This window comes from Solanum stenotomum, chromosome 1 (assembly GCF_019186545.1).
Source record: "Solanum stenotomum isolate F172 chromosome 1, ASM1918654v1, whole genome shotgun sequence".
NCBI lineage: Eukaryota > Viridiplantae > Streptophyta > Magnoliopsida > Solanales > Solanaceae > Solanum > Solanum stenotomum.
In genome coordinates, this window is record NC_064282.1 from 80681389 (window position 1) to 80706120 (window position 24732).

The 24732-nt window shown below is 38.6% G+C and overlaps 2 pseudogenes; both read right to left on the reverse strand.

Moving 5' to 3' along the window:
- Window positions 1-5314: 5314 nt before the first annotated feature.
- Window positions 5315-11842, reverse strand: LOC125857320 (uncharacterized; annotated as a pseudogene).
- A 5705-nt stretch (window positions 11843-17547) lies between these two features.
- On the reverse strand, window positions 17548-23705 carry LOC125841411 (uncharacterized; annotated as a pseudogene).
- Between the last annotated feature and the right edge of the window lie 1027 nt (window positions 23706-24732).

Below are 24732 nucleotides of genomic sequence, written 5' to 3' on the forward strand. Positions count from 1 at the left end.
CTCACCAACAACTCTGAAGCTCAACTAGAATCAATGGTGCGCTGGATGCTGATCCTGATTACCTATATCTGCATCATTAAAAGATGCAGACCAAATGACATCAGTACATTGAATGTACGAGCATGCGAGGGAAATTCCAAAACAAGACATAAGCTTCAAAGGAACCGAAAGAACAAAACTGGTCTCAACTCAACTTAAGTGAACTGAACTCATTTCCAATATAAAGCAGTATAAACAAGTGCAATATAAAGAAAAACTTTTTAAAACATGGATAACAACTCTGTGTATTTTAGAAATACAATATTAACTCTGTATGTATGCAAAGATACAATGTAAACTCTGAAATGCATATAAAAACACAAAATATTGTTATGGGAGTTTCTCTAATCGACAACCATCACTTAAGAGCTATTATGATGATACTGTATTTTGCCTCACGCTGCCAGGGCCGTATTATACCTTGCCGAGGGTATGGAACCTGACTACTAAGTGGATCCACTAGTCTATGCTAAAAAGCACTAAGGAATCATCTAAAAAGTATGACCCTTTTCTACCGATGTTCGCTACATGGTTTATGGGGGCTCTGAGTTGTCTAAACTCTCCCCTATATCGGTGCTCAATAATATTCCCAAAATATAACTAGCTCATGTGTTTAAAATCATAACTCTGTGGTTTGACATAATTGCTCAAAACTTAGCTCAAAGGCTCTCTTGGAAATCAAAGTTTCCTCTCTTGCTTAATTGTGAAAGCATTTTAGTCTTTATTGAAAACTAGCTCAAAGGCTCTTTGGAAATCTCAGTTTCCGTTCTTGTTTAAATGTGAAAACATTTGCTCTTTGGGAATACATAGTCCCGATATACTCTTTTGAAGAAATGAACTTCAACATTTACTCTTTACTCAAGTCTTAAAACAAAGTTAAAACATTTGTAAAAGACTTTTGGAAAACTCTATGAACTTCTCTTGACTTGACTCTTAACTTTCCTTGAATTAAATTATGGATTCAAGTCTCATGATCTCATTTATAGATGATTTCATGTTGTTTAGACATACCTTAGAGTATAGGAATCAACTAGAAAACATAGGTACGTTTCAAGGGAACCAGTACGTAAAGAAGTAGAAGACCTGGCGTCCCTGTCGGTCTGAGTGGCGCGGGGCGCCAGACCCAAAACTTCATAACTGAAGATGGGGTGCGCTGGCTGGCACGGTGCCCCAGGGTCAAAACTTTAGAGAATTTTGTCGGAAGCTCTAAGTGGCGCGGCGCCCCACCTCTCTGTCCAGGTGTTTGACGATTTTTCTTTCCCGTGTTTCAACTATAAACCCTTTAAACTCAATTGGGTCTTTCCCCAAACACTTAGATTCGACTACATAATCAAAATATGCAAGAATCTATTGAAAACGACACCTAATTTCATGAATCAAAATCAAGAACTCCTCAACAACTCCAAGAATCAAGAACCCAATAGAAACTTCAAACAAATCCATCAAGAACTCAATTTCTAAATCTTCAAAAATCTAAATTCGCTGAAATAAATTATGATTGGCTCGTGGGTGAACTAACCCATCGCTTTGTGATCTCACATACCTCATAGGGATCAACCCTTGGTAAAATCCAGAAGCAAAAACCTCAAGAACGACGAACTTTGGCTCTTTCTCCTCTTTTCTCCTCTTGCGTTCTTTCTCTAAAAACCCTAGAGTGAAATCCTTCAGTGCATAAACTGACCAAATTCAGTTTAGACCCCTAAGTAATTACCAAAAATGAAATAATTTAATTGGGTAGTGAAAAGTCCATAATACCCTTCTAAAATTCGGTTTTGACTTTCCTTATCTAGACAACCCAACTTCAAACTGGCATATCTCCCTCATACGAACTCAAAATCGCACAAACTCGTTGGAGTTGGAAAGATAATTCAAATATCTTTCCTACGGTATCTTGTAGAACACCTAACTCATCTTGAGCTAGGAGTTATGGTCATTTGAAGTTGACCCAAATTCATACTTAACTTAATTTGTCAAATTTCCAGATTTTTTCATTTTTTCCTGAAATGACTCTTTCTAATTATAGCTCTTTCTAGTTGCGGGGTGTTACAAATATAATGAGATGTATGCATAATATTTTTAATAGTTTTTTTTTACTTCAGTTATGTTATAATTTATATTTGTATATAAGCTTCTTCTTTTTTTTCAAAACTAGTAAAATTATCCGCGCGAAGCGCGGGAATTTAATATCACGGAATTTATAAAATAATATTTAAAACCTATCAGTCATTAAAACTTAAACACTATATTATCTTACATACAAGTTTACGTAGTAACGAACATTAATAATATAAAGGAAAATGAAAATTATAACATCTTATCATTTATCCTTAATAACATAAGCATAAATTTAATGACTGTAAAAAAACATACCAAGATCTGTAACAATAGAATGAAACAGAAAGGAAAAAATCAAGCCCACTGTATGCACAATGTCCCCTTATGGAAATTATTCCCCTCTAGTACCCGATGTTTAAAGGAATAGATTCTCTCAGGATAGAACGATTATATTCACCAGTGTATTGATACAAAAATAATGGTGTCAGTGAGGCACCCAACAGGAGCAAAGTACACAAATATTTAATTGTATTGAAGAAGAAGAAATAGTTCATAATTTTCGTTGTTTTAAAATGAGAGGAAATCTCTCTATTTATAGGGTAATGTGAACAAATATTTATTGTGCCGTATCGGAAATATCACAACTATTTTGAAAAGTTTCAACCCTTCAGAAAGGTCGCGACCTTTCATAGTCACAATTTTTCATAAAAGTCAGAACTTTTCATAAAAGTCACAACTTTTCATAAAAATCACAACAGTTTATAAAAGTCGCAACTTTTCATGAAAGTCACAACTTTACATAAAAGTCACATTTTTTCATGAAAGAGAAAGGCTAGTTTTGAAAATAAATAAATTAAAAGATAATCCTGGTTTGTGGTGGCGTCACGTAGGCGGGCCTAGGATTCTCTTTTATATATTAAAATGATAGAAAATCATCAAATATTTAAAAATAAAATATTCAATGATTAAATATAAGGAGATATATGCATAATATTTTTAGTCGTTTTTTTAACTTCAGTTATGTTATAATTTATAATTGTATATAAGCTTCTTCTTTTTTCAAAACTAGTAAACCTATCCGCGCCTCGCGCGGGAATTTAATATCATGAAATTTATAAAATAATATTTAAAACTTATCAGTCATTAAAACTAAAACACTATATTATCTTACATACAATATTACGTAGTAACGAACATTTATAATGTAAAGGAAAATGAAAATTATAACATCTTATCATTTATCCTTAATAACATAAGCATACAGATTTGTAACAATAGAATGAAACAGAAAGGAAAAAAATAAAGTCCACTGAATGCACAATGTCCCCTTATAGAAATTATTGTCCTCTAATACCCAACGTTTTGTCACGACCCAGATCACCGTGATTGGCACCCACTCTAACCCTCCGGTGGGAGAACCATTACTACTAACCAACTAAACAATTTAATCAAAACTAAGGGCATTTAAAGATACGAAAGCAGGTTTAAATGCAAGAGTCAAGTAGAGTTCCCATAAACTCCAACAAAAATCTAACAACCAAATGCAGAAATAATACCTAGAACCTAAAAGACAATGTACCAAAACTCTAACAATGATCATAAGTCTAAAGAAAATGGGTATAACCAAATTAAACATAAGAAAATCTAAAGTACTAGTCTAAGTCAGAAGATATGGACGTAAACAAAAGAGAACTCATGGCAGCCTGGAAAAACTAGCTCACCCTTGAATTCGATTGATCATTGATCTTTTAGACTAAGATGCCCTGTACTCAACAAAGAAAGAGCAAGTACTGTAGTATCAGTACACAACCACAGTGTACTAGTAGGATCACACGACTATCCCAATGGGTGAAACATATATAAGTCATTACAACAATAATAAACATGCATACACCGAACATATACAATATCAATTATCACTTACGAACAACATACAATTTCACAAATCTCAAGATATACAGTCATGTCAAGTCAATGGTCCTCTCATGGAACCCATACCCAAACTATTAGTGTACCAGTACGTGATACCCGATCCAAGTTAGAGTGTTGGACGTGACATCTGATCTTATATATGCGCTAGAACGTGGCACCCGATCCAAGTTACTGTGTTGGAACGTAATACCTGATTCATTCAACAAGCCACAATCACAATCACAATGCATTCTCATAATCATACAATCAAAGTCATGATTAATGGCATACAATTATTCAATCATCCTCATTTACGATTAGTGTGATCAATAATGCAATGTTCGCATGCATACATGCATTATAATGAAGTAATTACTAACATACATCACACCAACATGAAATCACAACCATCACCTACCTCGAACAAAGCTTGAATCCCCTAAGAAACTTGATTCTTCCCTTTCCAGATTTTTTTTGCTTGTTCTTGGTCTACAAACAATCAATATAACATGAGGATCAATAAACAAGACCTAATTACCCGGATCATAATCAATAATATCAACCCTAGGTCAAAACCTTGATCCTCATACCCAGATTAGGGATTTATCCCACCATAATTCCCATATCAAAATCCTCCCCCATCGATAATTACCCAAGAAACTAAGTTCTACAGATCGAAACATGAATTTGAGGAGTAAAAACCTTACCTTTGGTGATAGAAGAGGTGGAAAACCTTCAAGAAATATCCATGGGTTGTTCCTTAGCTCTCAAGATCGAATGTTGTTGAATAATAACGTTTTGGGGTTTATTTCCGACTTAAGTTGCGACTTGCCCACTCTGGCGGCCCCCAACCTGCCACAGTGGTCTCGCCCTAGCGGGATAAATTCTGCCCCGGCGGCTTGCGCAGAGATAGAACGTTGTAATTAGAGTCTCAAACCCCCATTTCACAACACACCTTCAACCCATGACACTCAGAAACTACTCGTTCACGCTAAGATCAGTTTCAGGAGTTTTACTTGCCCAAATTCAATTCCATAAAGTCGTACGGGTTCCTTAACGTCTTATCTATATACTCATGTGATCAAATTAATAATTAGATCTCCCATTTATTGTCAAATTTTCCTAGATCTCACTGACTCCGATTTTTTCCTAATCTAGACTAGGCTAGGAAATTTTAAGTTACTACCAAAAAGTTTTTCGACCAAAATATGTTCCCCGTTGGTTTTTCTATAACGACGGGAGCAGGTCGTTACAATAGATACCAATTTACCCATCACTCATCCCCGAGTGACCAACTTAGGAAAATAGGCTAAAGTAAGAGTGGAGTAGTACCTGAATCGACGAACAACTGGGGATACTTGTCTCGCAAGTCCTTCTCAGTATTCCAAGTAGCTTCCTCAACTGGACGATGCTTCCATTGAACTTTCACAGACTTAATCGCATTGGTCCTCAGCTTCCGGACATCACGATCTAGCATTGCAATCGGTTCCTCCTCATACTGAATGCCTTTGTCCAACACAATTGAGTCTCATTTTATGATGTAATCCCCATCTCCATGATATTTATTCAACATGGACACATGAAATACCGGATGAACACCCGATAGGTTAGGAAGTATAGCCAATCTATAAGCCAGTGGCCCTACACAGTCGAAACCTCAAAGGGACCAATGTATCGCAGACTTAGCTTGCCCTTCCTGCCGAATCTCATCACCCTTTTCATGGGTGATACTTTAAGAAGAACTTTCTCACCAGTCTGAAATGTCATGTCTCTTACCTTATGGTCTGCATATTTTTTCTGTCTACTTTGGGCTGCTAAAAGCTTAGCTTGAATACTCCTCACTTTATCTTGAGCATCCTTTACTAAATCAACCCATAAAGGTTTCACATCTCCAACCTCGAACCATCCAATGGGTGATCTGTATCCCCTCCCATAGAGTGCCTCAAACGGTGCCATATTTATGCTCGAGTGATAATTCTTATTGTAAGAGAACTCATATAAAGGTAGGAACTTATCCCAATGTCCTCCAAAGTCGATCATGTAGCCCCTAACATGTCCTCTAACACTTGGATTGTCCTCTCAGATTGCCCGTTCGTTTGCGGATGGAAAGATGTACTAAAAGTAAGTTATGTGCCCAATTCATCATGTAATTTCCTCTAAAACTTAGATGTGAACTGCGTACCACGGTCTGAGATGATAAAAAGGGGAACCCCGTATAACCTTACTATCTCTTTTACATAAACTTTAGCCAACTGTTGAGCATTTTAATCTATTATGACAACCTTACTATCTCTTTTACATAAACTTTAGCCAACCGTTGAGCATTTTAATCTATTATGACCGGCATAAAATGGGCTGACTTAGTCAATCTATCAACCACTACCCAAATAGCCAACCGTTGAGCATTTTAATCTATTATGACCGGCATAAAATGGGCTGACTTAGTCAATCTATCAACCACTACCCAAATAGAATCAAACTTTCCCAAAGTCTTGGAAAGACCAACCACGAAATCCATAGCTATCATTTCCCACTTCCATTCTGAAATTGGCATTCCCTGAAGCAAACCTTCATGCCTTTGATGCTCATATTTTACTTGTTGGCAATTTTGACACTTAGCCACAAACTCTGCTATATATTTCTTCATGCCAGGCCACCAATAAAGTTGCTTCAAATCTGGGTACATCTTGGTCACACCCGGATGAATGGAATATTGCGAACCATGGGATTCTGTCAACAAATTCTGAATCAAGTCATTTACTCGAGGAACACAAATCCTTCCCTTAAAACTGAGCATGCCCCCCCGCATTAAGAGTGGTCTCTTGTGCCTTGCCAGACACTGTCTTCTTTCTAAGCTCATTCAAATTCTCATCCTCAAACTGTTTGGCCTTGATCTCCTTCATGAATGTGGCCCTTACTTCAATACTAGCTAACACCCCACCTTTCTCTGAGATGCCCAATTGCATGAACTTAGACTCCAAGGTCTGAATTTCATTTGCCAAAGGTCGTTTGGATATACTCAAGCAGGCTAAACTACCCATACTCCCCGCTTTCTGACTTAGCGCATTTTCCACTACATTAGCCTTACCTGGATGATACTGGATGGTCACATCATAATCCTTGAGTAACTCCATCAACTTTTGTTGTCTCAAATTCAGACCCCTTTGAGTGAAAACATGTGTAGACTACGATGATCAGTAAATACCTCACACTTAACACCATAGAGGTAATGTCGCCAGATCTTAAGAGCAAACACTACCGCTGCCAACTCTAAATCATGGGTTGGATAATTTCTCTTATGCACCTTCAACTGCCGCGATGCATAAGCTATGACATTCTTATCCTGCATCAACACCGCACCCAAACCCGAATGTGAAGCATCATAATAAACTATAAAATCCTTACCTTCAACCGGTAGTGCTAGAATAGGTGCGGTGGTCAAAAGAGTCTTGAGCTTTTAAAAGCTCTCCTCGCATTTTTCAGTCCATTCAAAAGGTACCTCCTTTTTGGTCAAACTTGTCAGATGTGTGGCAATAGAAGCAAAGTTTTTCACAAACCGACGATAGTAGCTAGGAGCCTCACAAAGCTCCTAACTTCAGTCATAGAGTTAGGATGAACCCAATTCTTAACCGTTTCAATCTTTTGGGGATCTACCATTACCCCTACTTATGAAGCTACATTCCCCAAAAAGGCAATTGAAGTCAACCAAAATTCACACTTAGAAAATTTCACATATAACTTTTGTTTCCCCAGAACACCCAAAACAATACTAAGAAGGTCGACATGTTCTTCCTTACTTTTCGAATAAACCAAAATGTCATCAATAAACACTATCACAAACGAATCAAGAAAGGGTTTGAACAGATCATTTATCAAACTCATGAAAGTTGCAGGTGCATTTGTCAACCCGAACGACATAACTAGAAACTCATATTGTCTATAGCGGGTTCTAAATGTTGACTTAGGTACATCTTCAGTCCTAATCTTTAACTGATGGTAACCAGACCTTAGATCAATGTTAGAGAAAACTGATGCATCTTACAATTGGTCAAAAAGATCATCTTTTTGAGGCAATGGGTACTTGTTTCGAATGGTGACCCTATTCAACTACAGGTAATCTATACACATCCTCATACTACCATCTTTTTTCTTACAAACAAAATAGGAGCACCCCCCACGGGGGAGCACTAGGACAGATGCAGCCCTTATCAAGTAGTTCTTGGATTTGAGCCTTAAGCTCTCTCAACTCTACCGGAGTCATGCGATATGGAGGGATAAAAATGGGACGAGTATCAGGTTCCAAATCAATGCAGAAATATATATCTCTATCCAGAGGCATACCAGGTAAATCAGCAGGAAACACTTCTCTAAATTCTGACACCACAAGTATAGACTCAATTGAGGGAGATTCAACCTCAATATCCCGAATATGAGCCAAATAAGCCAAACAACCCTGCTCTACCAGTTTCCTAGCCCGAATAGAGGATATGATCTTAGTTTGCTTAGGCTTGTACACCTCTTCCCACTCTAACTTTTCCCTTCCCGAAATTTCTAGAGTCACAGACTTAGTAGTACAATTAAGCACAGCATAATAAGGGGGGGGGGGGGAACCAAGTCATGTCTAAGATTATGTCAAAGTCAGTCATATTCAAAATCACCAAATCAACTCAAGTCTAGAAACCCATAAACAAGATAGGACAAGCACAATAGACATGGGTTACTATGACAGACTCTCCAATGAGGGTAGAAACATAGATGAGGGCATCAAGTATATCACAAATCATATCAAACTCTGAGGCAAATCGCACGGACAAATAAGAATAAGTAGAACCCGGATCAAATAACACATTAGCCATCCGGTCACAAACAAGAATAGTACATGTGATCACTGCATCAAAAGACTCCGCCTCGCTCTTATCTAGAAAGTCGTAACACTAAGCCTTGTCATCTTGACGGGCGACTTCCCTGCCTCGCTACACTATACCTCTGTCTGATTTAGCATTTCCCCAACCTTCACACCCTCGCTAATTTCCTCCTCGCCCACCTTATGGATGCCCTCAACCATTATTTCAATTCCCCGCGGGTACCACTGCCCTAGATTGCTGCTACGCGAAACCTATCATGCGTGGGTGGGGACAATCTCTCTTTATATTCCTAAGTTCTGCATAGATATAACAAGTACGATCAAAAGATGGCCTGCTGCCCGCCGAACGTGCGACTCCTTAGCTATCCTGAATCAAATTCTGAGGTAGAGTTCCCAAGTAATTACATGTAGAAGCGGGCATAGCGGTCTGAATTGGACGGGCTGCAAGTGTCAGCCTCCCTGAACCTCTGGAGTAAGAACCCTGAAAGTTACCTGAATTCTTGGCTTTCTTAGCCAATGCATTAGATTGACCGTCTCGCCTCACCTCCTCCACTTTCTTCACAAAATATGTTACCTCATTGAAGTTTTTTCCCGCAGAGGTCAATAAATAAACAATACCTGTAACTCAGAATCTAGTCCCTGAATAAATAGGCGAATCCTCTCTTCCTCAATAGTCACCAATTGCGTACCATATCTAGACAAAGCATGGAACTTAGCCTCATAAGCAGCCACAGACATACCACCTTGCTCCAAGGCCATGAACTCGTCTTTCTTGCGATTTCTCAAGGTCCAGGGCACATACTTTTCCAAGAATAGAGCATGAAACTGGGTCTAAGTGAGTGGGGCTAAAGCTGAAGATCTGCATTCTATATAAGCTCTCAACCACTGCTTAGCCTCACCCTGAAAATGAAAAGTTACAAACTATACTCCATGCTGATGGACAATTCCCAACTTATGAAGCCTCTCATAACAATCTAGGATGAAATCATAGGCGTCCTCACTCTCAGAACCATGAAACACAGACGGTTTCAATTTCAAGAACTTAGTCAACATACCATGCTCATTACCAGTCATAACAGGACCCAACAAAGGATGGAGGAAAGCATTAGTACCTACAGTTCCACCCATCTATGGGGCAGTGATAGCAATAGGGGGATTGGCGGGAGCTTGAGTTGCTTGAACTGAGAGAAGCACTCCAGGAGCAACCAATCCTTTCAGGAACGACATAATTTGTTGAGCTAACACTGGTTCTAGGGGAGGAATACTTGTAGTCTCAGCCTGCACTTCTTCCTCTTGTCCAACGTTTTCCTCATCCTCAACCTTAACATTCTCCTCTATCTCTTTATGATGCGCAGGAGAATTCTCATTCCAGGGAGCATTCTTAACTGGAGCTCCATCCCTAGCAGGTGCTACCATTCCTCGGACTTTGCCCCTTGCTTTTCCTTACCCCTGCCCCGACCGCGACCTCTTGCTACGAATTCCTCAACTGGTACATTGACGGGAGCTACGGGCCTGACGTCGTTTAACATAGTGTTAACCATTTGCAGACAGAAGAGTGAAGGAGATTAGATACCGATTTGGATCACCAGATACCAATTGGAACCAAGTTATAGCACGAAAAAAGACAAAAGTAACAAAGTGATTTCCTAAAGTCCTATAACCTCTTGAAGATAAGTACAGATGTCTCTGTACCATTCCGCAAGAGTCTACTAGACTCATTTTGGTACATCGAGATCAACGAACCTAGGGTTTTGATACCAACTTTGTCACGACCCAGACCGACGTGATTGGCACCCACACTAACCCTAAGATGGGAGAACCATTACTACTAACAAACTAAATAACTTAATCAAAACTAAGGGCATTTAAAGATACGAAAGCAGGTTTAAATGCAAGAGTAAAGTAGAATTCCCATAAACTTCAACAAAAGTCTAACAACAAAATGAAGAAATAATGCCTAAGACCTGAAAGTCAATGTACCAAAACTCTAACAACGATCATAAGTCTAAAGGAAATGGGTACAATCCAATTAAACATAAGAAAATCTAAAGTACTAGTCTAAGTCCAAAGATGTGGACGTAAACAAAAGAGAACTCACGGCAGCCTGGAAGAACTTGCTCACCCTTGAATTCGATTGATCACTGATCTTCTAGACGAGGTCTGTCAGTAGCCGCCTGAAGATGCCCTGTACTCAACAAATAAAGAGCAAGTGCAGTATCAGTACACGACCACAATGCACTGGTAGGATCACGCGGCTATTCTAATAGGTGAAACATATATAAGTCATTACAACAATAATAAAAATGCATACACCGAACATATACAATATCAATTATCACTTACGAACAACGTACAATTTCACAAATATCAAGATATACAGTCATGTCAAGTCAATGTTCCTCTCATGGAACTCATACCCAAACTATTAGTGTATCGGTACGTGGTACCCGATCCAAGTTAGTGTGTTGGATGTGAAACCCGACCCCATATATGCGCCAGAACGTGGCACCCGATCCAAGTTACTGTGTTGGAACGTAACACCCGATCCATTCAACAAGCCACAATCACAATCACAATGTGCATTCTCATAATCATACAATCAAGTCATGATTCATGACATACAATTATTCATTCATCCTCATTTACTATTAGTGTGATCAATAATGCAACGTCTGCATGCATACATGCTTTATAATAAAGTAATTGCTAACATACATCACACCAACATGATATCACAACTATCACCTACCTCGAACAAAGCTTGAATCCCCTAAGAAACTTGATTCTTCCCTTTCCAAATTCTTTCCGCTTGTTCTTGGTCTACAAACAATCAATATAACGCGGGGATTAATAAACAAGACTTAATTATCCGGATCATAATCAATAATATCAACCCTAGGTCAAAACCTTGATCCCTATACCCAGATTAAGACTTTTTCCCATCATAATTCCCAGATCAAAACCCTCCCCCATCGATAATTACCCGAGAAACTAAGTTCTACGGATCGAAACATGGATTCGGGGAGTAGAAACCTTACATTTGGTGCTAGAAGTGGTGGAAAACCTTCAAGAAATATCCATGGGTCTTTCCTTAGCTCTCAAGATCGAATGTTGCAGAACAATAACATTTTGCGATTTATTTCCGACTGAAATCGCGACTGTCCCGCTATGGCGGCCCCCAACCCACCACAGTGGCCCTGCCTTAGCAGGATAAATTCTGTCGTGGCAGCTTGCGTGGAGACAGAATGTCGTAATTAGAGTTTCAAACCCCGATTTCACAATACACCTTCAACCCACGACACTCAGAAACTACCCGTTCACAATAAAAGCAGTTTGAGGAGTTCTACATGCCCGAATTCAATTCCGTTAAATCGTATGGTTTTATTAATGTCTTAGCTATCTACTCATGTGATCAAATTCATAATTAGATCTCCCATTTATTGCCAAATTTTTCAAAACCCTACTGTCTCCAATTTCATCCAAATCTGGACTAGGCTAGGAAATTTCAAGTTACTATCAAAAAATTTCCCGGCCCAAAAACTTTCCTGTTGGCTTTTCTATAACGAAGGGAGCAGGTCGTTACATGATTCTATTCACCAGTGTATTAATACAAAAACAATGTTGTTAGTGAGCCACTCAACATGAGCAAAGTACACAAATATTTAATTGTGTAGAAGAAGAAGAAGTAGTTCATAATTTTCGTTATTTTAAAATAAGAGAAAATCCCTCTATTCATAGACAACAAAGGGTAGTGTGAACAAATTTTTTGTTGTGCCTTATCAGAAATGTCACAACTATTTTGAAAAGTTTCTACCCTTCAGAAAGGTCACGACCTTTCATAAAAGTCACAGTTTTTCATCACACATTTTTTCATAAACGTCTCAACTTTTCATAAAAGGGGAAGGCTAGTTTTGGAAATAAATAAATTAAAAGGGAATCCTAGTTTGTGGTGGCGACACGTAGGCGGGCCTAGAGTTCTCTTTATATATATATATATCATTAGTCTTGAGACATGTTTTATTCATATTTAATATTCAAAAAACTAAGTAAAATCAGAACAAATGGTCAAATATAAAAGCAAGTCTAAAAGAGTAAATATCAAAGATTCAAATATTAAATATCGAGAGAAATAGAAATAAATTATTTAATAGTATTTGACATGTATATGTCAAATCTTGCGATGTGTAGTATGTTAAGAATATAATTAAATAATAAATATGTATTTTCTCTAACCGTTTATGTTTTTATATGACATAGACACACACTTCTACATGCTGTTAGAGTCGACAAATAAAATTAATATTAGTAAATTAATAATTTTACTTATTATAGATAAAGGAATAAAATGAAACATTTGCTAACAAATTGCCAAAAAATTAATTATCTTTAATTTTCTATAGTCATCTTCCACAACTTTTATCATCCCTTATACGAAGTTAAGCACTCAATAATTTGCACAATGATTGTTGTTCAAGCATATGGATTTTAAAAGAAAAACATATTTATTAGTCATTAATAACGTTGATATGATGTGATATGTTTTCTTTCATATGAATTTTTGTTATTTACTTTTTTTTTAATTGATTCTTGTTTTCTTTTTTTTTTAATGATTTTTGGCATTCTAAGTTATTTTGTATATACTAGTTTCTCGCACGTACGTTGCACATGTATGTCATATCTTGTAGTATATAATATTTTGAAACAAAATTAATATTGTTAAATATTTTTAATAATTATAAATAAATGAATAAAATATAAATTATCGTGGATAATGGTAAAAAAATTTATCATTAATTACAATAAGAAGTAGCTCGTTAATATAATTAGAATAAATTACAATTTTTTAATTGTCTTAAAAAGAAGTAACTTTATAATGGTATCTTGGCTATTTAAAACTTCAATCATTTAAATAAGGATAAAAACGAAGAAAACTTTCAATTTCTTCTTGATTTGTGAAAAACTACTTATTTTAAAACAAAATAAAAAACACAAATTATTTTGAAACGGGGGTAGTAACTTTTATAGTCTACAATAATTAAAGATATACAATCGAATAATAATTGTAACGATCTATCCCCGTCGTTATGGAAAAGCCAATGGGAAAGGAATTTGGGCAAGAAAACTTCTGAGTAGTAACTTGGAAAATTCTAGCCTAAGCAAGACTTGGACGAAATCTGAGTCAAGTGAGGTCTAGGTCAATCTGGTAATGGATGGGGGATTTAATTATAAATTTTATCACATGAGTGGATAGTCAAGATGTTAAGGAGCCTGTACGGCCTTACATAATCGAATTCCGACGAGTAGAACTCCTGAAATTGATCTTGGCGTGAAAGGGTAGTTATAGAGCATCCAGGTTTGAAGGTGTGTTGTGAAATGGGAGTTTGAAACTCCAATTCCGAGCTTCTGTATCCATGCAAAACATCGGGCGGGATTAATCCCGCCAGAATGGGACCGCTGTGGCGGGATGGGGTCTGCCATGGCGGGTCAATCGCGATTTAAGTCAGGAAAAAACCCCAAAATCATTATTTTCTACAAAACTTCATTCTTAAGAACTAAGGGACGACCCAGAGTCGTTTCTTAGTAGATTTTCACGATTTTTAGCACTAAAGGTAAGTTAATTACTCCCCTAATCCATATTTTAATTCTTAGAACTTAGAATCTTGGGTAATTATCGTTGGGGAGGGTTTTGGCCTGAAGTTAATGGTGGGAAAAGTCCTAATTGAGTATTAGGATCTTGGGTTTGGCCATGGATTGATAGTTTGATTATTAACCGGGTAAATTAGGCCTCATTTATTGATCATTGCATTAATTAATTATTTTGGACCAAGAACAAGATGCAAGACTCCGAAAAGGGAAGGCTCAAGTGTCTTAGGAGTATTCAGGCTTGGTTTCGAGGTAGGTGATGGTTTGGTTTTTTCACGCCCCAAAAATAGGTGTGATGGCACTCGTCTTATCCCACCAAGACGAGTCAAACTACAACCCAACCATTTCGATAAAGTGCGGAAATAAAATAAAAATAGAAGTTTAATAGCAATTGCTAATACGAATAACAAGTCAACTTAACTAAATCCCCAAAACCTGGTTGTCATATGCACAAACCTCTAATGTAAATAATAGAATTGAAAGAAAATACGTAAGTCTCAAATGACGTTGTCTTTCAAGTAAAAACAAAATCATAAACAGGAGTAAGGAGGTCCACTAAGATGACAAATAGCTACCTCACAAATCTTCATAGAAAACCTCGGAAACAAAAAGAATAGAAGGTATCACAAAGATCCGGGCTCGTAACCTACAAAAAAAAGTAAAAGCAAGGGGTGAGTACCAATCCACACGGTACTCAACAAGTAAACTTCTAAACACAAGCTAAGGGAACAGAATATGGGTACTCCTTACATCCCATCTGAACCTCCACAACTACAACGTGCATAAAACCAGTCCAACCTAACAGTTCACAGTTTACATAGCACCCTACTCAACAACAACAATTTAACAAATTACATATCCTCAACAATAAACTAAATATTCATCACTCACAACTTCCACAAAAGGCACTCACAATATCAGCAACACACAAGATCAAGTTCATCAATGATAAAAATGTGCAATGCGATGAAATGCAATGTCAAGTATAGTGATGCATGTCTGACCTAGCGATACACACCTGTTGTCTCTCAGTCAGGGACCCATGGGAGACATATTTAACCATGCATCCAACGCGGCGTGCGAAATAACCCTCGATATATAGTATCCATCACGGCGCGCGATATGTCCCTCGATATATATTATCCATCGCGGCGCACGATACGTCCCTCGAAAGGGTACATCCTCTTGTCACAGAACACTTATCACAACCATGTCTCAGAACCAATGCAAATGACGTGTTCACAAAAAAAATGAGGAGATGACAATTTTCATACTATGCACAATTCACAACAATACAATTGTGATACAACATCAACAATTATGAAATAAGCCTTTCAAATCGTTCTCAACACATCACACACCAATAATTAAACACATTGCCTTTTATTTCCCCTTTTCATCATTAAAAATAATCAATATGGACAAGTCAACCCATCACCAAGTCTCATGAATTTCATACAGTTAACAAGGGTTTATAAATCCACTTGCCTCAATTAATCAACAATTCACTCCGGGACTTGAGCCTTCCCTTTTCGTTAAGCTTCCAAATTAATGCAATCTATTCAAGTATATAAACACAATAAGGTTTCGAAACTAACAACACCCATATTATTATAGGTTTCTAAGTTTGAAGCCTAGGGTTAAGCTTCAACTTCTCCAATATCACAATTCTAATGGTATTCATGTAATACAATATACTCAATACTTAATTTTATACCAAAAAACAATTCCAACACCATTTTGTCTTAAAAGACAATTATATTATATTTCGACCCTCAATTTACATCTTATGCTTAACCCATAACCACTGACAACAAATAGTAATTCCTCGAAAATTTTGTGACCTACACTAACTTAAAATTGTAGCGTAGCATGTATTGAAAATAATTATATATATACTCCTAACAATTTAATTCCCTTAATCCCCTAAAAAATTGATAACAAACAAAAAGAATATAATAATAATAATAATAATAATAATAATAATAATAATAATAATAAATAATAATAATAATAATAATAATGTTAGCACTATTTCTTGTCCCGTAAAATTCAAAGCTGCCAAGAACGATACAGCAACATCAGATGGCTTCACAACTGCCAACCTTCAATTCCTTAAAACTATTATACTAATATAATAATAATAAATATTGGTTGCCTCCACTAAGCTCCAAACTCCATGAATCATTACAATGGTCAATCAATGAAGAAAATCAATACCTACTCTAATTAATTTCATATAACAATTGAATTTAATACTATAATCAACAATTGGAAACTAATGATTGTAAGTGTAGAGTTGAACTCCATTATAAAAATAAAGTTTACTTACTTGAAGGTTGCGCCGATCTCTTTGTTCGTGTTCGCCGCACGAACAACTTAATTTCTTTCTTCTCTTATTTTCTTTTCTAAATCAACTATGTATTAAAAGTAATAATTTTTACTAACCTAATTTAATAGGAAAAATTACAAAAATACACACCTTTTGTTTCACTTATTTCCATTATCCCTTATTACTTTTAAAAATCTCCAAAATCCCATATTTCTTTAATGTATCTAAGCTGCATATTAATGTATCCAAGCCAGTATTTAATGTATCCGAGCTACATATTATATATTTGAGCTACATATTATGTATCTGACTAGTTTTTAATGTATCAGAGCTATAGTTTAATGTATTCGAGCAGGTATTTATGTATCCGAGCTACATATTATGTATCCGAGCTAGTTTTATTTGTATTCGAGCTACATATTAATGTATCCGAGACAATATTTAATGTATCCGAGCTTCAATTATTGTATTCGGTTCTTTTAAGTTTTAAGGGATTAATATAATTAGAAACTTATTAGGGATAGATTGTAATTTCATATTAAAACTATGGTATTTATGTAATTTACACATTTTAATATGTCAGACTTGGCTTATTATTAATAATAATAAACAAATTACCCGCAAATTAATTAACTATAGATAAATGACTATTCAAAATTATCAAAAATGACCTTTCGGGTCTGGTTCATTACATTATGCACCACTAAAAATTATGTTCATCCTCGAACATAAAGTAAAAGCAAGTACCTGAAGTTTCGAAAAGTTGAGGATATTTAGCATGCATGTCAGACTCCGCCTCCCGAGTTGCCTCTCCCACTGAACGATGCTTCCACTGCACCTTCATTGAAGCAATCTCCTTGGTTCTAAGCTTTCGAACCTGCCTATCCAATATAGCTATGGGCTTCTCCTCAAATGTCAAGTCTGGATCCAGCTCCACAGAATCGAGTGAAAGCACATGAGATTCATCCGAAATATACTTCTATAGCATAGAGACATGGAAAATAGGATGAACTGCCGACAAACTAGGTGGCAAGGCCAACTTATAGGCCACCTCTCCCACTCGACTCAAAATCTCAAAAGGTCCAATGAATCTAGGGCTAAGTTTGCCCTTCTTTCCGAACCTCATCACACCCTTCATGGGTGATACTCGGAGCCAAACATGATCGCCCTCCATAAACACTAGGGCTCTAATTCTCTAGTCTACATAACTCTTATGTCGACTCTGGGTTGTCAACGGTCTATACTGAATCATATAGACTTGCTCCATAGCATCTCTAAGCAAGTTTGTATCCAAAGAGTCCATCTTCGCTGAATTAAACCAACCGATAGGAGATCTACACTGTCTGCCATACAACACCTCAAATGGGGCCATCTAAATACTAGAGTGATAACTGTTATTGTAGGCAAATTGTCACACCCCGAGACTATCCCCGAGACGCGTACACGAGACCTAGGACCACAAGTGATCCCCAGCTAACCCTGCCGACATGATCATGAGAATACTATGGATAAGTTCAATAATAAACTGATGCGGAAGCTATAATCATAAATAAAAAAAAATGAGGAATACTCATATACTATAACTGAGATATATGAAAACTGATGAGTTTAATACAAAGAAGATATTAACTCAATTCTAAGTTGAATCTAACTATGTCTGAAATAAGCCTCTAAACTGACTAGAAATGTTGGGACATGCCCCAACTAGATCTAGCAAAACTGAAACTAAAGGACTAAAAGTACTGAAAAGATAAACATGTCATTGGTCCTCAAAGAATGAGGACTCACCACTGATACTGCTGCACTGACGATCGGGAAGTGATCTAAGCATGATCTGAATGCTGAGAACCTGAACCTACATCACGAGAAGATATAGCACAGAGTATGCGTCAGTACTTGAAAGGTACTGAGCATGCAAGATAGAGTAAACTTGAAATAACATATAATTGAACAAAGCAATTAAGCAATGAAATAATATGAACATGATATAGGTGCTGAATAATTGAACACGACTAATCTAAATGTAATAACTAAGTTATAACATGCTAAGACTGAATACTGAAACGTGGTCAATGCAATGGAGTCTAACTGAACTGTGGGAGCTACTAATAACCGATAATAAAATCATATGAGCTAAATGTAGAGTTTGATGTGTGCGCCCTATCGAGAGGACCCAATATACCCTGCCAGAGGTATAGAGGCATGCTGGCGTGATCACTGAAATGATGCCCACAGAGGGGACTTACAATCTACGTGGCTAGTAGTTCTGGGACTATTTGTGTACGCTGAACCCTAGTCCAACTTGGTATTATGCTACTCCCAATGGATTAAGTAATTTACACATTTTGACTGAATTTTTGTAAGTTACTGGATAGCTCAAACTGAACATGCAAACTGAGGATGCAACAATTAAACTGATATTGATGCATTAATAACTGAGGCATGTATAACTGAATAATGAAATATCAGACCTAGCATTTGTAATTCAAGAACTAAAGAAATACATAGCTAGGGTTCTGTAATTCATGTAATAAACTTAATATTAACATACTAATCTGATTTGGATCATTCTAACAGCTAAGAACCCAATAATTCTAACATTCAAGAAACCCTAAGTCTAGTCATAATAAGGGAATCAATAAACTGACTGAAAACTAGGGACCTAAAGGGTGAAAGGAACCCACTAGTGAAATACCACATACCTGGTGATGAATTCCATAGAGAAGTCTTTAGATTTCGGGGCTAGAACTGATGGAACCTTGTTGCGTTCTTGAACTAGGGTTCTTGACTTCTATTCTCCTCTTACGCGCTAATTTTTCTAAGTTTTGATTAATGATTTGCCTTAGGTAAGTTCTAGTTATGTTTCTAGGCTTAAACTGACTAAAACCTCATAATTTAGGGTCTAGACGACGTAGCTTAGGGGTTAAACGAAATAGGAAAAGACCCCTGCCTTAACTATTGTCGAAGTGACCGACGGACGGGACCTACGGGCCGTAGGTCAACCTACGGTCCATAGATTGGGGTCGTAAGTCAAGTCTGCCTAACAGGGCTTCACTAAAATGAGTATAATATTTTACTCGGAGGTCAGATTTTAGCAAACTCAGTGGAGTTGGAAAGAGGATTCAATTATCTATCATATCATAGATCATGGGACACATAATTGCTTTTGTGCTGGAGTGATGACCATTTGAAGTTGACCTAATCAGCAATTTCCCCCTAACTGGCTACTGACCTTCACCAACGATCAGACCTACGGACCGTGGATCGAACAATGGTCCATGCTGGTCGGTCATCGTTCACGTCAGAGGTTGGCTAAAGGGGGCCTCGATCCATAGACACAGACCATGGACCGTGGTCTGGCCTACGGACCATGGGTCTGTCCGTGGGTCGAAACTTGGCCAATTTTCTGAGCTGGGTTTGGAGAAGGGTTGCAGTGGTGAACAACAGACCACCAGCACGGGCCGTGGTCTATTCTACGGTCAGTGGGTGGCAACCGTGGGTTGCACCTGCAACTTTTCAAAATCTACATTTTTGGTCTGTTTCGGATACGGGGTGTTACACAAACTCTGCTAAGGGAAAATGTCGATCCCATCTAGCACCAAAATCGATCATACAAGCTCGAAGCATGTCTTCCCACACCTGAATCATCCGCTCAGACTGACCATCTGTCTGAGGGCGAAAAGTCGTACTCATATCTAACTGAGTACCCAAACCATGTTGTAAGGCTTTCCAAAAATGTGAACTGAATAATGAACCTCGATTTGATATAATAGAATCCGGGACTCCATCTAATCGTACAATTTGACTGATATATAGCTCGGCTAACTTCTCCGTCGTATACTTCACCCAAATCGGAATGAAGTGGGCAGACTTCGTGAGCCTGTCAACAACAACCCAAATGGAGTCATAACCGCCACTGTGGAAGGCAAACCCACAACAAAGTCCATAGTGATACGCTCCCACTTCCAAGTGGGAATTGGTATCCTCTGAGATACACCCCTGGGCTGCTAGTGCTCACACTTGACCTGTTGGCAAGTCAAACACCTAGAAACAAAATCTGAAATATCCCACTTCATCCCACACCACCAATAATGCTTGACTCAGATCATAATACATCTTTGCCGCTCCTGGATGGATGGAATATCGAGAACAATGGGCCTCCTCCAGAATCAATCTAATCAACTCGCCTGTCCTGGGCACACAAATCCTGCCTCGGATCCTCAAGACACCATCAGAATCAAGGACATCCTCCTTAGCCTCTCCTCTCAACACTTTGTCTTGAATAAGACATAATTTCTCATCATCAAATTGGTGCTCACGGATCTGCTCGACTAAAGAAGACCGAGCCTCAATAAAAGTAATCATCCCATCACTCTCCTCTGAAATCTGCAACCAGACAAGACTGTTAGCTAACATATGAACATCTCTAGCCAACTATCTCTCCTCAATAAAAAATGATGCAAGACTCCCCATGCTAGGAGTCTTCCTACTCAGAGCATCGCCCACAACATTAGCCTTCCCCGGATGATATAGAATGGTCACATCATAGTCCTTCAGCAACTCAAGTCATCTACATTGCCTTAAGTTTAGATCCATCTGACTAAAGATGTACTAAAACTATGATGATCAGTGAAGATCTCACAATGCACCCCGTACAAATAATGACGCCATAACTTAAGTACAAATACCAAAGCCGCCAACTCCAAATCATGAGTAGGGTAGTTCTTCTCATGGGACTTTAACTGCCTAGAAGCATAAGCAACCACTTTCCCCTTATGCATAAATACACCACCCAATCTGACCCTTGAAGCATCACAATACACAATAAAGTCTACACCCTCCTCAGGTAGAGTCAACACAGGAGCCGAAGTCACAAAGTCTTGAGCTTTTGAAAGATCCCCTCACACTCATCAGACCACTAAAAACCCACACCCTGCCAAGTCAATATAGTCAATGGAGCTGCAATAGTATAGAAACTCTGAACAAATCATCGGTAATAACCTGCCAATCCCATAAAACTCCGAATCTCAGTAGGAAAAGTAGGTCGTGTCCAGCCTCTAACTGCCTCAATCTTGGACGGATCTACTCTAATACCCTTCTTGGACACCACGTGTCCCAAGAATACCACAAAATTAAGCCAGAACTCACACTTTGAGAACTTGGCATACAACTTCTCTTCCCTCAATCTCTGAAGTACAATCCTCAAGTGTCAGACATGGTCCTCCTCAGTCCTGGAGTAAACCAAAATGTCATCGATGAATGCAATCACAAAAGAATCAAGCTATAGTCGAAACACCCCGTTCATGAACTCCATGAATGTTGCAGGGGCATTATTCAACCCAAAGGACATCACTAGGAACTCATAATGCCCATACCGAGTTCGAAAAGCTGTCTTAGGGATATCTGATACCCTAATCTTCAACTGATGATACCCGGACCTCAAATCATTTCTTAGAGAACAACGATGCTCCCTGTAGCTGATCACATAAGTCATCAATACGCGAAAGAAGGTACTTATTTTTCACTGTTACCTTGTTTAATTGTCTGTAATCAATACACATCATCACAGTACCACCCTTCTTCTTCACAAACAACACAGGAGCAACCCAAGGTGACACACTAAGGCGAATACACCCCGTACTTAATAAATCCCGCAACTGATCCTTCAACTCTTTCAACTCGGCTAGGGCCATACGGTAAGGAGGAATAAAAATGAACTTAGTGCCCAGCTCCAAATCAATAGCAAAATCAATATCCCTACCGGGAGGAACTTATGGAAGATTAGAAGGAAATACATTGAGAAACTCCTGAACCACGGGAACAGAATCCATGGGAGGGGGTTCAACACTAGGGTCCCGAATAAAAGCTAAGTAAGACAAACACCCTCTCTCCACCAATCTCTGAGCACGGATAAAAGAGATGACCTTGCTAGGATAAGAGCCACTAGCACCCTTCCACTCAACCCTCGAAACACCAGGCATTGCTAAGATCACTCTTAGTATTACAATCAAGAACAACATGATAAGGAGAAAGCCAATTCATACCTAAGATAACATCAAAGTCTATTATCCCCAGAATGATTAAGTCTACCTAAGTGTCATACCCCGCCAAAGAAATAAGACATGATCGATACACTCGATACCACTAAGGGTTCACCAACGAGTGTAGAAACACGAATAGGTACATGCATATTATCACACATCATATCAAACTCAGCAGTGAAATGGGTAGACACATAAGAGAATATAGACCCCGGATCAAACAATACAGATGCAGATCGATGGCATAATAGATAATACATGTAATAACAGCATCAGAAGTCTCCGCCTCGGGTCTCCCAGGGAAAGCATAACAGTGGCCCCCTCAGCCACCTCCAGCCTAGGTGGTATCTCTACCCCCACTCTGCTGAGCTGTAGTACCACTACTAGAAGCTCTATCGCCTCTACCTGACTGAACTCTACCTCGGCTTCTACCCTGTGGTATCGGTGATCTAGCCTGAATTGAAGAATTAGGTTGGGGTCTTCCACGACCCCTCTGGGAAGTACACTGTAGCATTATGTGATTGGGATCTCCATAAGTAAAGGAAAATCTCTGACCCGAGAACTGCTGTGCGGACCCTAAAAACCCACTATAATTGCCTCGCCCCGTAGGTCGCTGTTGTGAGCCGTACAATCCCTGACCCGCTTTATAAGAACCCCGAGGTATCTGACCACCCTCGGATGTCGGCATAGATGCATGAACGGGTCCCCGATGCTGAAAGGAACCACTCCCTATGTGTTATCCCCTGCATCTAGATGAGGCACCATGAAACTGGACTGATGTATGGGCCCTCTTAGGGTCCCCAAACTCCTTTCTCTTCATCAATTTCGCCTCTTTGGCGGCGCTCACAATGGATTGAAAGGAAGCCCCTTCTCGAGATGCCCTAAACACAGTCGATCTGATAGAGAAAGTCAGCTTCCTCACAAATCTACAAATCCTCTCTGTCTTGTCTGGAATAATGGCCAAAGCATGCCTAGACAACTAGAAAAAAACGGGCCTCATACTCTGTAACGGATAAGCCATCCTATCTCAGATTCTCAAACCTCAAACGACTCTCCTCTCTCACGCTCCAAGGGATAAAAAAGTCATGGAAGGCATTAGAAAATATCTCCCAAGTCACTGGAGGAGATCCAACTGGCAGGGATCCTGAATAAGTTCCCCACCACTCTTTTGCTGGCCCATGAAGTTGGAGGGTAGCATATCGAACCCCATGTGGCTTAGCTAACCTAACCACCTCTAGCAACTCTCGGCATGTAGTCAAAACTCATAAGCGACCTCACTCTTCCCACCCTGATACTGAGGTGGGTCCATCTTTCAAAATTTCTCATACTTGCGCTGCTCGTCCTCTATCAGAACAACCAATGGTGTAACTTAACCCTCAACTGTTGGTGCAAGATCATTTTCAACCATGGGATCCAATGGTGGCTTCCCCACCACATCTTGAATAACCGGAGCTTGTTGCTGCTCTTGGGACTGAGCCCCTCTCTAGTGTAAGAGTCCTATGGTGTGGCAGTCACACCACCACGCTAAGTAAAGCTCTCAAGCACACTTAACACCCTTAATAATGTATCCTGAAGCAAAGGTGTGGTTGTAGTCTCTGGAGGAACCTGGTCCTCTCTGTCATCAATCTGAGGCTCTAGAGAGACCTCTCTAGCACGGCCCCTCACTAGTGTTGCTCCAAGGGCACAACCTCTGGCTAGTGCCGTTCCACGAGTATGACCTCTAGCTCGGGCTCTACCCCTACCCCTAGCTTGAGCGGAACTGCATAGGGAAGTGCCTTTCCTCTACCACCAGTAATAGTAGCTCTAGTCCTCATCATCTGTCAAAAGAATATACAATAGCTCAGTAC